The following is a 17555-nucleotide window of genomic DNA, read 5'->3' on the forward strand; positions in this document are numbered from 1 at the left end:
TTGCCAATTAATATTTTAGTGTTGATGAAAACGATTTATTATTATTGATTTTCATAGTAATCTATCAAATTTTAGACTCAATTGATGTATAGAGATAGACAATAGTTGTGTTCATGGTGCTTGATTAAGAATTCAACCTATTTTGGATTGTATTATATCCAATCCTATTTTTGGTGCCATAAGATTATTTATTTTGGAGGCATGTCAATAAACTTATTTATGATGTTGCTAATTATTTATTTTCAAAGGTGCTTAGCAGTGGGTTATTATTATTAAATTTAAAAGGTACTTGGCCTTGGAATTCAATAATTCATTTAATTTTATGATTCTTAAACATTAGCTCAGTTGCTGGCAAGTAAAATTAGAAAAGGCTTGTTACTAGTTCTGTAAAGGGAAATTTTGGGCAAAAAGTATTTTAATGCAACTAAATACTTGCCTTGAGGAGAGCCCTCTCAATGCATGGGGGGAGATTATACCCAATCTTGTGTTGTGCACTCTCATCTCTTGCTCTCTTGCTTTGTTTTTCAAATTCATCTCAAGAGAGAATTAAGTATTAAGCTATGGTGAGAGTAATACAATGCCACACCCTCATACTTCTTCAAGCCAACACGATCATTGTATGGTTGAGAAAGACGGTTCTTGGCTCTAAGCCAATATTCATGGTGCTTGATTAAGCATTCAACCTATTTTGGATTGTATTGCATCCAATCCTATTTTTGGTGCCATTAGATTATTTATTTTGGAGGCATGTCGATGAATTTATTTATGACTTTGCTAATTATTTATTTTCATGAGTCACTTAGTAGTGGATTATTATTATTATTCTTAGAAGGTGCTTAGCCTTGGAATTCAATTATTCAATTATTTTCATGAGATTCTTAAACCTTAGCTCAATTAGTAAGTAAAATTAGAAAATGCTTGTTACTAGTTCTAGAAAGGGAAAATTTGGGCAAAAAGTATTCTAATGCAACTAAATACTTGCCTTGAGGAGAACCCCTCAATGCAGGGGGGAGATTGTACCCAATCTTGTGTTGTGCACTCTCTTGTCTCTTGCTCTCTTGCTTTGTTTTGTAGATTCATCTTAAGAAAGAATTAAGTATTAAGCTATGGTGAAAACAATACAATGCCACACCCTCATACTTCTTCAAGCCAACATGGTCATTGTATGGTTGGGAAAGATGGTTCATGACTCTAACCAAATATTTATTGTCAATTGTGCAAAGTTTCTCTTCTTCAATTGCATAAGATTACATTTCCCAAGGTATTTCATGTAGGACATATGTTGCTCCATTTATCAATGTAAGACATGGGCTGTCCTTTCTTCTCTTTCTCGAACATGTCCTCTACTTGAGCTCCCTTTGAGTTAAATAGGGGGAATCAACACTAGGGACTAACATCCACCTAAGCAATCACATATTAACTGTGGGTTTGTATGATGTGTCATGTATTGGTTGCAAAGGGGCTTTGAAACATTTAATATCGAATTAAAAGATGACGGTGGTGGTTTGGAAGCTACAAGTTCTCCAAAAACAATAGAAATAGGTGCAGTTGAGGACGTTGCATGTTTTAGTTTTACTCTAGTTAATGCTAGAGTACCACCACCACATATTTGTTGGGATGGTAGAGATGGAGAGGCTCATGCTTTGATTGCATTGCGTGTTTATCATACCATGATCCTATATATTGGCTCATGTAAGATAGCTAAGGATTCTTGGGATATACTTGCAAGTTTGTATCAAGAAAGAAATGAGGCTTGTGTTGGTTACTGGCATAAGTAGTTAGAGAGTGATCGTATGGAAGGATGAAGGTGACTCCATGGTCATTTTCTAAACAAAGATCAAAGATATTAAGGAGCAATTGATTGGTACAAATGAGATTTGGCTAGAGTGTTCACTTGTGTAGGCTATTCTCAATGTTCTTCCTAATTCTCATCAAAGTTTTACATCTACTCTTTGTTTGATGATGAAAGGCAATCCAAATGCTTTGTTATTTGATGAGTTGGTTTTTTTTTTTTTTTGCTACAAGAAGAACAATCTAGGCAAAACAAGTCCATTGTGTCTATTGTAGATCGAGCTTTTGTGACTAGTTAGAAAAGTAAAGAAAAAATTCATTTTTTGCTAGTAATGCGTAAAAATATACAAATGCTATTCAGACAAAGAAGGTTGACAAGGATGAGAAGAAAAAGACGAGTCAAATGTTTTGCAAGTATTGTAAGGCAAAAGATCATGTGATGGTTTGCTGTCCTAAAGGGGCTGCAAAAGAGGCCAAGTAGAAAGAGGGTAGTATGGCCTCTACTTTTAGCCAGAATTTGCAAATGTTGTGTAGGATATAGAGTGGGGATTTAGTGCACAATGTAGTTATGACCCTTCTTTACATGATTCTTGTATACATGTTGTAGATTTTGATTTATGGTACTTTTATAGTGGTGCCACAAAGCATAATACTTCCCTATGCAGTCACTTCTTGAGCTTGCCCCTAAGGGAAATATTGTAACATGTGACAATACCTCCTCTTATCCTATTGAAAGAGTTGGAAAAATGATGTTGATTGTTGTTAATGGCAGTATTGCTAGACTATGGATGATTTGTATGCACTAGAAATAAAAAAAAATTTTTTGCTATTAGTTTCTATACTTGCCAATACTGGCTTGATTGTGAAATTTTTTGTTAATGACATATGTACATCTTCATGATCTTTCTTGTGGTGATATAACTATTACATCTAGTACTATATTGTGGTATATATAAGCTCAATAAATATGAAAAATGAGTGGAAGAAATGGCATGTGCAATTGTAGATTTACAAGAAGTTTCAAATGCAAAACTTTGGCATGCATGTTTTGGTCATCTAAATTTTGCTAGTTTTTTGTACATGTAGAAATATGATATGACGTTTTCATTGCATACTTTTGAGGCATATGTACTCAACAAATTTGTAAATGCTACATATTAAATGAAATGCAACATGCTCCATTTCGAAAAGATGGTTCAGTGAGAGCTATTCACAAATTGTATAGCTTGTACATAATTTTTATGGTCCCATGCAAACACTCGCTTTTGAAAACTACTTGCACTTTGCTACTTTCATTGATGACTACTTGAGGTATGCATGTATGTATAATCTAAAATTTAAGTTTGAAGTATTTTTGTGCTTTAAGATATTTGTTACCATAGCTAAAAATTTGTCATGATGTAAAGTTGACACTCTTTGTTTAAATTGAGGGGGGGATTATATACTTGAATTTAATACATATCCACTTAAACGTAGGAACACCAATGTACAATGTTACATACATCACAATAAAATGGTGTAGCTAAGAGAAAAAAAAAAATCATCATATAAATGGTATGATGCATGATTAAGAGTCAAGCTTTGCCACATAGTTTCTAGCTTGAGGCTATTTTATGTGTAGTCGATAGTACTTAACAAGTGTCCCCCTAAGACTTTGTAGTCTATTACTTCATATGAGACTTGGCATGGTAAAAATCCATCTATGTCTTACTCATATATTTTTGGTTGCTTGACTTGTGCTTTGATACCAGTGCAACAACATAAGAAATTGGATGATAAGGATGTAAAATGCATTTTTGTTGGGTATATTTATGAAAGCAAAGGTTATAAGTTATACCATCCACAAAGTAAGCGCATCTTGGGTAGCCACAATGTCACCTTTGTGGAATATGCTATTTAGCCTTCACTTTCATGTACAAAAGAGAGAGATGTACACTCATAGGATATCTATGATACTTTGTTACCTCTTTGCAATAGTACACACTCACATGTAGTGCCAAATGAGGTAGTTTTTAGTCTACATAGATTTATCATGATACCATATATTAGCTTAGAAATGTTATTGTTTCTAGTCTATGTGATGAGAATGAACTAATGTCTTTGGAAGAGGCACAAAATTTAAAAAATTGGATGTTTGCTGTGCAATTTGAGTATATGCTATTGTCAAAAATGGTACTTGGTTCTTATGTGATTTATGTATTGGCAAGAAGGCTATTCGCTTTGAGTGGTTTACAAGTTAAACCCTAAGCTAGATGGTAGTATCAATCACTAAAAAGCCAGTCTTGTGGCAAAGGTTTTTGGTTAGTAGTAGAAGGGCATTGATTTTAATGAGACATTTGCTCCCACTTGTAGTATGATAACTATTCGTAGCATTTGTGCATAAGCAACTCATAATGGTTTGAATGTACATCATTTGGACATAGAAACTATATTTCTAAATAGTGATCTACACAAGAAAGTCTATCTTTTTTAGCCTCGTAAATTTATGCAAAAAATGCTACCTTTGATTATTGTAGCTTGTGTTGATGACATGCTCTCTCATTGATCCTGATGCACCATATTGTTGATTTTAAGACTAACTTAAATTTGTCTTTTGACATGTCTGATGTGGGACTATTGTACCATTATTTGGACATTTAGTTCAAGCAATGTGATGGAGGTATTGCTTTGTGTCAAACAAAGTATGCTGAGATATTATTGTAGAGAATTGGGCTTGAAGACTACAAGCTTATTGCTACTCCTATGTAGATAGGTTTGATATTGAGCCTTCATGATTCCATATATTAATTTGATGCCGTTTTCTATTAGTAGGCTGTTGGATGCTTGATTTATGTATGCATTACAAGGCTTGATATTTAGCTTACTGTCATAGATGAGTAGGCCCAAGCGTTAAGCATTGGTAACAAGGCAATGAAGCATATCTTTCATTAGAGTGGTACTTGACACCTTGGGCTATTTTATCCCAAGGGGGATCATTATCATTAGTTTTACATGATTTTTTAGATTTTGACTAGGATGATTGTTACAATACTTGTGTGCCCATGTGGTTTTTACTTCAGGCTTGGTAGCTCATGCACATGGTGTGGTTACAACCCATTACCATTATTTTTACATGCTTTTTCGGATTTTTACTAGGCTAGTTGCTACAATACTTGTGTATCCACATGGTTTTTACTTCAAGTTTGATAGCTCATACACATCATGGCTAAGCAAGAAGCAACCCATTATGGCCACTTCTAGTTGTGGAGCTGAGGACAAGGTAGCTTTCATAGCTATGGTTGAGTGTGTTTGGATTAGATGCCTCTTGATTGATTTGAGTGTTAGAAAATCATCTATTACCACCATATTTATTGACAATTAATTGCACAGAATCTAATGTTCCATGCATGTACTAAGCACATTGAGGTACACTATTATCATGTTAGGGATAAACTATAGGAGAGATAACTTGGCCTATCTACCAACATAGGAAAACCTTGTAAATCTTTTCACAAAGGCTTTGCCTCGTGAGAACTTTGAAGCTTTTTTCAAGGCTTTAGGCTTACTCCCCTTTGTGGACTGATATAGTCTATAGTGTCAAGATTGTGGGAGAGAAGGAAGGAGTCTCGCTTGACGCTTTCTTGCTTGCACAATGGGGGAAGACACACAAGGGTGGAGGCTGAAAACAGTTTTCCTCTTCTTAGTTGTGTAAGCCAAAAGAACTCAAGTACAAAGAAATAGAAGAACCCTCTATATGGGTCTCAAACCAAACTCAACTAACTCAGGTGGCATACTAACTGAGCCACGAACTAGAGTAGATAAGGATAGCTATCATGTAGCTATTATTCATGGGTGGTGTACCAACCGCGTCTGCAACTGACAAGTCGGTGACATAAATAGACAACGGTCACCCTGGCGTATCACGAGTGGAGCTCGATATCTCAACACTCCCCCTCGAGCTCAATCCCAATTCCTGCACACCAAGCAGGTCTCTGAACTTGCGCAGCTTCTCTGCGCCCAATGCCTTCGTGAATATATCAGCTACCTGATCCTCTGTGCTGACATAAACTAGATCAATAAGACCTAGTAAAACCCTCTCTCGCACATAGTGATAATGCACCTCAATGTGCTTTGTTCTAGCATGATAGACTGGGTTATTTGCCAAGTGTATACTACTCATGTTGTCACAATAAATGACAACTGGTCCATCTGTAGACTGATGCATATCATAAAGTAGCTTATGCAACCAAGCTACCTCACATGCAGCCATTGCTGCACCCCTGTACTCAGCCTCTGTGCTCGACAAGGCAACTGTAGGCTGTTTCTTGCTGCTCCAAGTGACTGCAGCACTCCCAAAAGAGAACACATATCCACTGGTTGATCGTCTATCAGAAATACTACCAGCCCAATCAGCATCAGTGTATCCATGCAATTGTATTTGAACCCCAGTCTCATAAAATAGTCCATACTGCAATGTGGACTTCACATACCTGAGTATGCGTCTAGCCGCATCCAAATGTGGTTTCCTTGGAGCCTGCATAAACTGACTTACCAATCCAACAACATAGCTCAAATCTGGCCTGGTAATAGTCATATAAATCAAACTTCCTACTATGCGTCTGTACATAGTAGGGTCTTCTAGAAGCTCACCTGCATCTGTGCTCAGCTTCACATTCTGCTCCAAAGGAATTGAAATAGGCTTACAGCCTGTCATCCCATATTTGGACAGCATGTCCAATCCATACTGCCTCTGCAAGAGCTGTATCCCACTTGGTGATCTAATCACCTCAATGCCCAAGAAATAACACAGCTCTCCCAAATCCTTCATCTCAAACTTTTGCGTCAATAGCATTTTCACATGAAGGATATCTTCATCACTGTCACCTGTCATAATCAAATCATCAACATAAATGACAAGTAGCATAATACCTTTCTCTATTTTTCTCACATAAAGTGAGAAATCTGCCTTGGAAATCTGAAAGTCAATAGTGACAAGATACTGTCCTATCTTGTCAGACCATGCTCTAGGTGCTTGCTTCAAGCCATACAAGGCTTTCTTCAACCTGCAAACAAACTCAGGATGAACAGCATGCACATAACCTGGTGGCTGCTCCATATAGACCTCTTCTTGCAAATCACCATGCAAGAAGGCATTCTTTACATCCATCTGATGTAAAGACCATCCCTTTGATGCAGCCATAGCAATGACTGCTCTTACAGTTGCCATCCTTGCAACTGGACTGAATGTTTCTTCATAATCAATGCCATATGTTTGTGCATACCCCTTGACTACTAATCTTGCCTTGTATCTGTTCACAGAACCATCTGCATTGTGCTTCACCTTATAAACCCACTTACAGCCAATTGCATTTTTACCTTTAGGCAAAGGTACCAATTCCCATGTAGCATTAGCTTCCAAGGCATCCATTTCTTCATCCATGGCTTTCTCCCATTTTTCTTTTCCCATGGCTTGCTCAAAAGATGTGGGTTCTGGTTCCTGTATCACTTTGACCATATATGCATAGTGAATGGCTGTAAATCCATCATATTTCAGCCTATCCACATGATACCTAGCTCTCGTAGACCTGCGCAAAGTAGGTTCACTCCCAGGTGCTCTCAAAACATCCCTGGTCTTCCTTACTCCAGGTGTAACAATAGAAGGAATACCCAACTCATCATCAATGCTTTGTTCTGAGCCACTCGATTCACCATCCACATAAGAGTGACCTGCATTCACATCAAACATGGACTGATCAACCTTCTCTTTTCCTTTTCGTGATACCTGCATACCACTATCTGCATTGCTTTGAGAAGATTCTCCTGATCTCAATCTTCCTGTCCATGGCGAAGAATGTGAACCACTACTAGAGGACGCTCCAGGTCCACTAATATTTTGTGACTGCTGCTGTGAATTTTGTGGAGCATTACCATTTTGTGCATCTACATCATCAATCACATTTACTGGTTTATACCAGCTACTCATCTCATCAAAAACAACATCTCTGCTCACTGTAAACTTACGAGTAGAAGGGTTATAGCATCTATACCCTTTTTGCTGCAGAGAATAACCAATAAAGATGCACTTCTCAGCTTTTGGATCCAACTTGGATCTCAACTCATCTGGCACATGTACATAGGCAATGCAACCAAAAATTTTCAAATGAGAAATATCTGGTTTCCTACCAGTATACCTCTCCTCTGGAGTCATTCCATGTATTGCTGCAGTGGGAGTCCTGTTCATTATGTAGACTGCTGTAGCAACTGCTTCAGTCCAATAAAAATCTGGCAAGTCTTTTTCATTGAGCATGGCACGAGATACCTCTCCAATATGCCTGTTTTTCCTTTCTGCAATTCCATTTTGTTGTGGGGTATAACTGCATGAATATTGCTGCTTTATGCCATGCTCCTGCAAGAACTTTGCAAACTCATTTGAGAGGTACTCTCCCCCTCCATCTGACCTTAGGCATTTTATTTGCAGACCCGTTTCTTTTTCAGCCATAGCTTTAAGGGTTTTGAAATGCCCAAAAACTTCACTTTTCTTTTTCATAAAATACACCCAAACTTTTCTGCTATAGTCATCAATAAAAGTGACAAAATAATGACAGCCTCCAAGAGATGCAGCTTTAGTAGTCCACACATCAGAGTGGATTAATTCCAATGGCTTCTCACTCTCTTGAACATGTCTAGGAAATGGTTTCCTTGCCTGTTTTCCAAACTGACAGGCTTCACATACCTTATGCATTTCTGCAACCTTGAATTTGGGTAATCCTGCAACAATATTTTGGGCCTGCATTGATTTAAGTCGCTGTACATTAACATGACCAATGCGTTTATGCCAGATATCAATATCTGCAACTACACCGGTCCCATGTGCAAACATTGCTGCACTCAATTCAGACATATCTGCATCCAACGTAAACATTCTGCCCTTCTTCTTTCCTTTTGCTATCAAGCGACCTTTATTTTTCATATCCTCAACAAAGCATCCATGAGGATTAAATTTGACCTGCAAGCCCTGCTCAACCATTTGACCAACAGAAACTAGATTCTTGGTGATATTCGGGACATGAAATACATCAGACAGGTATTTCTTTTTCCCATCCTGCATAGACAAAGGAATTTTTCCAATCTGCACAATAGGATGTGCAGTATCATCACCAGTCTCCACAAATCCTGGTTTTTCCATTTTCCTTGCATCCTCCATCCATTCTGCATGACCTGTCATGTGGTTTGATGCACCTGAGTCAACATACCATACATCGTTGCTTTCTTCTGCACTTGTCACAGAATTGTTCATGTGCTGCACCATAAATAGATGGTCATTTCTGTCATCACCCTGTCTACTAGAGGATGCATAATTTCCTTGTTGCAGTTTTCCATTCATGATGTCATTCTGCTTTTTATAGCAGTCTTTAGCCATATGACCCATTTTACCACAATAGTAGCATTCAACATTACTGTTTGCATTTTGACCTCTTTGCCATCCACCACGACCTCTTTGGCTCCCCCTGCCTCTAGAGTTACCACGTCCTCCTCCATAGGACTGGTTTTCTTGAGTTTGTTGCATATTCTGATTTCTACCACGGCCTCCAAATCGGCCTTCTCTACCTCTGCCTCTACCTCTTCCAGCATTTGAGTAGAAGATAGCTTCTTTTGAAGTTCCTCCTGAAGAAGATGCACCACCATTTCTCTGCTCCTCAGAAATCAGAAGAGCAATCAACTCCTCAAAGTCAGGAAATCTTTCACGGACGGAAATGGATGTCCGAAACTGCGCATAATCCTTTCCTAGACCATTCAAGGTCACAGAAACTAAATCATCATCTTCCACTGGCGACCCAATGGAAGCAAGTGCATCTGCAATCTTCTTCACCTTCATGTGGTAGTCATTGATGCTCATATTTTCTCTTTGCACATTATGCAACTCTTGCTTGAGCTGCATTTTCCTGGCTTGAGTATTTGTGCTATATATTTTTGACAAAGTATCCCATGCCTGCTTTGGCGTACTTGCATCCTGAATATGCACAATCATAGAGTCTGAAATGCTGATAGACAGCCAGTACATAACTTTTCTGGCTCTCTCATGCCATGCCTTAAATGCCTGCATTTGCTGTTGATTGGGAACATCAGGAAGAACTGGTTCTTCTTCATTTCCTGCAACAAATTCCCAATATCCTTTTCCCATAAGGAAATTCGTCATTCTAAACTTCCATGCCTGGAAGTTGTTCTTGTCAAGCTTTTCAGTTACAATCTGTGAAAGAGAATCAGACGCCATTACAAAACACTGCGAAAAATTCTGTCACTGCAAAAACTCAGCTTCACCCTCACAAGGGCAAATCTGCAAAACTGGCGAAAGTGGTATTTGACCACACAGTCACTTCCTAGTGACGATTTTGCATAAACAGGAACCAATGATGATTCTGAAACTCCCAATGTCTCTGCGCACAAGCATACGATGCAATTTCTATAGTAACTTTTCACCGACCTGTAGAACAGTGGCGGAACAGCATAAAACTGAGCCTTTTCCTGAGTGCGTGCAGAAAACTTCCGCCTCCAAAACAGGCCCCGAAATGGCCTCAAATAAAAAAAACAAGGTCGCCAAAGGGCTAAAGCCCTTTCCCGCAGCATATACTGCCCTCTTGCTTCACCGCGAAGGGCGTCTCAACCTGAGACAATGCACTCCTGCACTTTTCGGCTGTGCTACCTGCAGAGATCTGCTCCCGAAACAGAAAATGAAAGCAACACTGCTCCTCTTACCAGAACACCGCGAGCTTGGCTTGCTTTCTTGAGCTCCTTACCACGAACAAGGCTCTGATACCATGTCAAGATTGTGGGAGAGAAGGAAGGAGTCTCGCTTGACGCTTTCTTGCTTGCACAATGGGGGAAGACACACAAGGGTGGAGGCTGAAAACAGTTTTCCTCTTCTTAGTTGTGTAAGCCAAAAGAACTCAAGTACAAAGAAATAGAAGAACCCTCTATATGGGTCTCAAACCAAACTCAACTAACTAAGGTGGCATACTAACTGAGCCACGAACTAGAGTAGATAAGGATAGCTATCATGTAGCTATTATTCATGGGTGGTGTACCAACCGCGTCTGCAACTGACAAGTCGGTGACATAAATAGACAACGGTCACCCTGGCGTATCACGAGTGGAGCTCGATATCTCAACATATAGTGCCTATACATGAGTGCCACTCTTGTTCATTGCATCATTCCTAGAGGGGATTTGTTACCATATTTTAGTAGTGATGTGTCAGAACTCAATTTTAGGACCACTAGGATAACTTTTTCTCTCTTCAGGAGCTTTTTTCCCTTGGCCTTATATATATGCCTATTCATTTTTAGGACATACTTAGTCTTATAAATCGTCTCTATTGATATCTCTCAATATACTTTGAGTTGTGCTCTCTCAATATTCTTCTTCTCCAAGTTGGTTACTTACAGTCCTATAATCCTAAATCCAAGAACAATGTCCTTGCCATCATTACACATTTGACCATTGTTGTCAATGATGCAAATCAGACTACCCTTCTTATGCTTAGACTTTAGTATTGAGATTATGTAGGTAGGGGAGACACTGGACCACCCTTGTCGCAATCAAATTGCCATGGGGGGGGGGGGAGTGTGCTAAGTATACTAACTTTGACTTTAGTAATTAGATCAATAGGCTCATCTTGTTCTCTTTGCCTTATTATGGCCAAACCCCTTGAGAATATTGTCATGCCTTCATGCACTTTTAGAATCAAATTGCCACTTAGAGGGGTGCAAGCATGCTAAGCACACTAACTTTGACTTTAGCAATTAGATCAATAGGCTTATCTTGTTCTATTTGCCCTATTATGGTCATATCCCTTGGAAGATTTTGTCACACCTTCATGCACTTTTACAAATCCACCTCAAGGCTCTCCATGGCTGAGGAGGTGTCCATTCAAATTCATTTGCTTGTAGCACAACATGGCTTCTCTATGAGAAAGGCGATGTTTAACTTGAATGTGAGCACACCTTTCCTAATTTGAGCCACATAGATTAGCTTATTGTAGAATAGAGCCAAGATGTGCTCCAAGCCCTTAACATCCAAGAGGATATGCGAAGAGGTTTTAGGGTCAATCCACTAGCCATTCTTATCCACATAAACCCTATCAAGCCATGTAGCTCTTCATGTAGGCTAAGGTTCTTGTTGTGCCAAGTAATGACTCTAAAGTCTGACATTAGTAATGGTTACATGGACTTTAGTAATACAACCTTCTGGTTGTCTCAAACTATCATCAGCTATCCTTAGAATTGTGGAGGCATCTTTTTGGATCTCTAGTCTTAGCCTCTCCATCAATTTCAAGCTCATAAAGTTAACAGAGGATCTTATATTCACAATGGCATGGTCCACCAGTATACCATCAACATAAGTTGGTACCCTTGGGCAATTTTTTTGGCATGCTCAAACCAGTCATCACCAACATGGGCTATATCTAAGGGTTTGATAGTATATCTAGTGCAAAGGATCTTCTTAAACTCCTTAGACACTCCAAAGGATGAGAGAAGAGACATTTTCTGTTAGAGTAACATATTTAAGCTCATGAATGAGAGGAAGGGAGTCCCATGCTTTTCTTTTCACATCAATAATAAGAGCATTGCTATATCATTTGTCACTACCTGGTGTGTTATATTACAATCATGTGACAATATTGTGGAGCCTTGGCCAAGCTTCTGCTTTAGGTAGGACCATAACACGATACTTTACTGGATGCATTTAGAGCATAGATTGAAATAATTGTTACTTTCTCACCATCCAAGCTAAACTTGATTGCAATTGAAAAGCCTTGGCCATTAGCCCATGCCACTTTGACTCTTAGCTTAGATTTGATGAAGATGATGCACCTCTTTTGCCACGGGTCTGGGCCTCAAACGAAGCAATTGCATTCTTGAGAGTCACTTTCTCTTTAGACCCTAGACCAATCTTCACTTATTGCAACATGGGAATCTCTGACTTGTGCCTCCTAGCCACTTTCTCTTCATACCCTAGACCAATCTTCAATTCCTACAACATGAAAATCTTTGACTTATGCCTCCTAGCCAATTTGAAACATAGCACCCTATGCTTATCATTGCAAAGGCCTCTTAAATTCCATGTTAGTAGTTTAAGCTTTCTTGCCAATTTGCTAAGCATTGAAATCAAAATTATATTCATCCCTAAAATAAGCAGAAATGTTCCTCTCCAACACAGGTTTTTGGGCTAGTTTTAATAGAGACTTCAACTTACCACTCTTCTATGACCCTAGCATCTTGGCTTGACTTGGTTTGATGGCTGCCTCACCCTTGTGGATCATATCACCATTATTTTGTAAAGGTTTGGGAGGATCCTTACCATTGTGCTTATTAAGGTTGACCACTTGTGCACCTTTGGAGATTGGGAGGATCCTTACCATTGTGCTTATGAAGGTTGACCACTTGTGCATCTTTGGAGACCGAGCACATTGAAGTTTGCATGCTCTGCTATGATGTGTTGTGGTTCTAGCTTGAGTTAGCTAATTAGGAGGCTTCTTGATCCTCCCCCCTTCCCTATCCTAGGTCTTTTCCTTGCAAGCATCTTCCATCTTTATAACTTTATTGGGAAGGCTTTGGCAAAGTGATCATAGGCTTGACACATGTATCACATTTCGTGAAAGGTAGTGAACTCCCTTCATGATAATTTCTAGGCCATACGTGAAAGCAGAACCCAATAAGGCAGACGAAAAATCCCGTGCCCATGAAGTGGTATTGACGCAATGAGGCTTGCAATCTGAGGGTGTACAGAAACCACTCTTCGGATTCTTGGACTGCAGTAGAGTACATAGCAGAATGGTTCTTAGGCTTGCGAAGAGAAAAGACTGCTGGGGTGGGCAGGACCCAACGCCTTTCCTTCTTCTTTCACTGATCAACTGCAGGATGTCATGCAGATCCTTCTCGATTGCCAGCATATCGTTTTGCCGCCCCCCGCATTGCGGTTGTATATTTCCATCTCGTGTTTCGTCTCTCTCCCTCACAGCCACCATGAGTAGGAGAAGCTCCTGCATGGCGCTTTGCTGGTCGCATCTATGCAAGGGCATGCACGACATGCCAGGCTGCTTGTAATGGCCGGATAATGTGCCTTAATGGAAAATAATGACACGTCAAAGGTAGTATGCTAGTCTCTGAGTCCGGTCTTGCACTCTCTCTCCATGTGTAGCATCGGTTTTTTTGAATTATGGTTCTTGCATGGGGTAATACACTAGCCCTTGATCCGATGAACAAGTGACTACATAATGTGCAACATCCTACAAAGTCTTCTTATTGAGTTTAGTCCCAAAATAGCTACTAAATGGAACAACCTAGAACATAGACATCAAGAAAGGTATGAGCGAGAGTCATTAGGGAGTAGACCATGGCTTTTAAAATAGTTATTGCCATAAAGGGCCTAGTGATTGCTTCTAAGCAACATGAGTTGGATATAGCAAACGTGGAGAAGCAACTTAGGCAGAATGTTAAAGAGTTCTCGAAGAGTGACATAAAGTTATGGCTGAGGAGGGAGCAAAATTTCTGAAGGCTCTAGTTATCTTCTCCCTACAGAAGATCAAACAAACGTATGTGGAGCTCAATGTTTGTGGGCTATATTTTTATTTCATGGGCAAGATTTTGGGAAAAGATAAGTTTGCACATGTTGAATTGTGCAAACCTACCATAGGAGGGCGATGCTCAACCAATACAAGTCTAGTGGCAGAGGCTTCTATTTCTCTTTGGTTGTTGGAACTGAATAGGAGAGGGATTAGATTGTTGCATTAGCTACTGTGGGGTTCAAGGAAAACTTTCTATATGCCCTCCCCTGGTCACCCCATTTTAGTCCAGAAGATTTTATACAATAGGAGTGTTTTATGTGCGGGTCACATATCCTAGTTTACAAAATCGATTGGAAGACAAAATCAATCCATTGTTGGAGGTGTTGGGGAAGGCCCTTTATATCTTGAAAGCCAACAATGGAGTCACCTGAGTAGAGAATAAAGCATGCATATGATGGAACAAAAACAAAGAGATACAAGAGTATCTAGAAGTTTTCGACTTGCAACGTCTAGAGGTATGTATCAAGGTTACGTTTAGCCATTTCCCTAATGCGTGGCATCTATGCCATCAGATAAGCCATTATGCCAAGGGCTACAAACAAAAAGGAGGTAAGGAAGAGCAACCAATTGAACCTGAGAGTGTGCAATGACCCTAGGTAGTAAAGGTGGATGAAAGCAAGCAAAAGGGGAAACCAATCATTGGGATCCCAAGAGTAAAGATCATCAAGGAAGCAAGCCAACCTAATCTAACAAAGGAGCATAGTAAGGACAAAGCCAATGTTATACATAATGATGCCAAAGAGAATCAATCCCCCAAACAGAGACCAACGATGAAGACCAAGTTCAATGGAAAGAAGAACAATATCTCGCACACTTAATTGGTGAGAACCCCATTGGTGGACAAGAATATATATGCTCTACTATTTGAAGAAAATGAAGAAAACTAAGATTTACTTAGATTTATATTATGGACAACAATAGAAAGCCCAATCTCATTTCTTGGAACATAAGACTACTTTGCTCTAGCAATAGGAAAACTATTTGCAAGTAAATGATTAGGAGGAGAAAACTTGATTTGCTTGCACTGTAAGAAGTTAATGTAGATGATGGGCTGAATCTACATATAGAGTGGTATGTTATCCTATTAGTAATAGAGAAAAGGGGAAGAGGAGGAACTATACCAGTGATAAGAGAAGAACACCATCCAACTTTGTTGTGGAAGGATGAGGGGGGAGCTGCTGTTGGGGTGCTGATCAAAGTGGTAGGCTCCAACCTGCATATCTTCTTGATATGTGGCTCAAATGTGTCGATGAAAAGAGTTAAACTATGGGAGAACCTAAGCTTGGGGGGATGAAGTAGAAGAGTACAATCCTACACTGGGAGATTGATAGCTCTCATCAAGGATAATGATGGAAATGTAGATTCAAAGAATATCTCCATAGCCAAGGTGTTTTGGTCTAGTATTGTGGGGGAAAAGTTAGTCCCAAAGGCAGGCTATGCTAAAAAATTATAGCAATTTCTAGCATCAATCGAGAACGTGGTAGAGGATGAAGTAGTAGCTTTGCTAGCCACATAATTTTCCATTAACAAACTACAATATGTGGTGAAGAAAATGAAAATTGGGAAGTCTCTAGGGTTGGATGGCATCCTGATAGAAGTGTTCCAAGAGATCTGGCCGGTCTATGGGAGTGACATTGTGGAATTTGCCAATGCATGCATAAGAAGAAGAATGATTCCAAGTGCTACCAATCAAGGAAGGCTCCCCAAAGGAATGGTTAGAATCAAGCCATCATAGTGGAGGCCACTATCAATTCTCAATGTTGCATACAATATAATAACTAAAGCTATAGCCCTTAGGTTGAAATTTTTTATTGGGGAGAACAATATACAAAGTCCACTATGGGTTTATCCATGGGCAAAATATCCAAGATGCTATTCTAAACCTATTGGTGGCTATAGAGTATGCAATTGAGATGGGTGGAAACTTTATTCTAATAAATATAGATCTAGACAAGGCCTATGATAGGCTCAGGTGTGATTTCCTATTGGAAGTGATGTAGAAGCTAGGGTTGGGGGACTAATTTTGGCAAAACAATAATCACATTATTCAGCAATGCCTCGACAAAGGTAGCGGTAAACGGTCTCACATTCATTTGAGCTATAGAGATCAATATGGCAAGGAAGGCCTTAAGTAGAGGGTTTGCCATTGCAGTTGACCCTTTGCTAAAGGCCTTACAATATGGGGTGGAAAGGGGAAACTTAAAAGGCCTCCCATTGGCCAATGGCACTCAGATGTGTATCTAGCTCTTTGTAGATAATAACTCAAATATTATACAAGTGGAAGAAGAAAATGTGGCTAGACTACTCGAAGTGCATGACCACCACTCTCAAGTGTCTAGTGTAATAGTAAGCAAGCCAAAAATGGAAGTACTTTATCTTGGATTGGGAGATCAATCGAACTTGATCCAAGGGTTGTGATGTAAAGTGACTAAGATGGGAGAGGCCCTAAAGCAGTTTTAGGAGCACCCATGGTTGTCTCTAGGAAAAAGAAGACTGATTGGCTACTTACAATAATGGAATAAAAGATGGCGAAATACATCAAGATGCCTCTCTCCTTTGTAGGAAGGCTGTTAGTGGAAGATAAAGTATTAATTTCTATAGCTATATTTGTTGCTATAGTAACCCCATTTTCCAAGAAGAAATGTGGGAGGGTGGATAAGGTACTAAAATTCATTATATGGACCCATGGAGTAGAATAGTAATGGCAGTCAGCAGTGTGGGACACTGTGACTAAAGCTATAAGCAATGGGGACTTGGGCTTGGAAAAGGTAGTTGAGAGGGTAGAGAGGCTTGCATTCGGGCTAGAAGAGGAGGAGACTTGGGCTATTATAACATGGACTATGATTAGCATTACAAAAGTAGCATGTGGAAGGTAGGAGAAGCTAACATGGAAAGATAAATCGATGGTGTTAGCCTCTAAGATAGGAATAAAGGGATATGGGATATATCGTCTGAAGCTTGGTGTAGACATGGAGGGGCTCTATCAAAAGATTGAACTGGAAGGATGAAAACCCTAAGGGGGGATGGTGCTCTATTACAGTGCATCTTGAAATTTCCATGGGCCTTTCAAGTCAAGATTCCACATGTTAACATGGATTCCAAGCTTGCAAGCAGGATTGCTAGCAAAGGGATTGTGAGATGGAAGGACATTTGGAGTGAG

The sequence above is a fragment of the Lygodium microphyllum genome, chromosome 23 (genome assembly GCF_053477565.2).
Source record: "Lygodium microphyllum isolate KBCC chromosome 23, Lygodium_microphyllum_v1.1.10, whole genome shotgun sequence".
In the NCBI taxonomy this organism is placed as follows: Eukaryota; Viridiplantae; Streptophyta; class Polypodiopsida; order Schizaeales; family Lygodiaceae; genus Lygodium; species Lygodium microphyllum.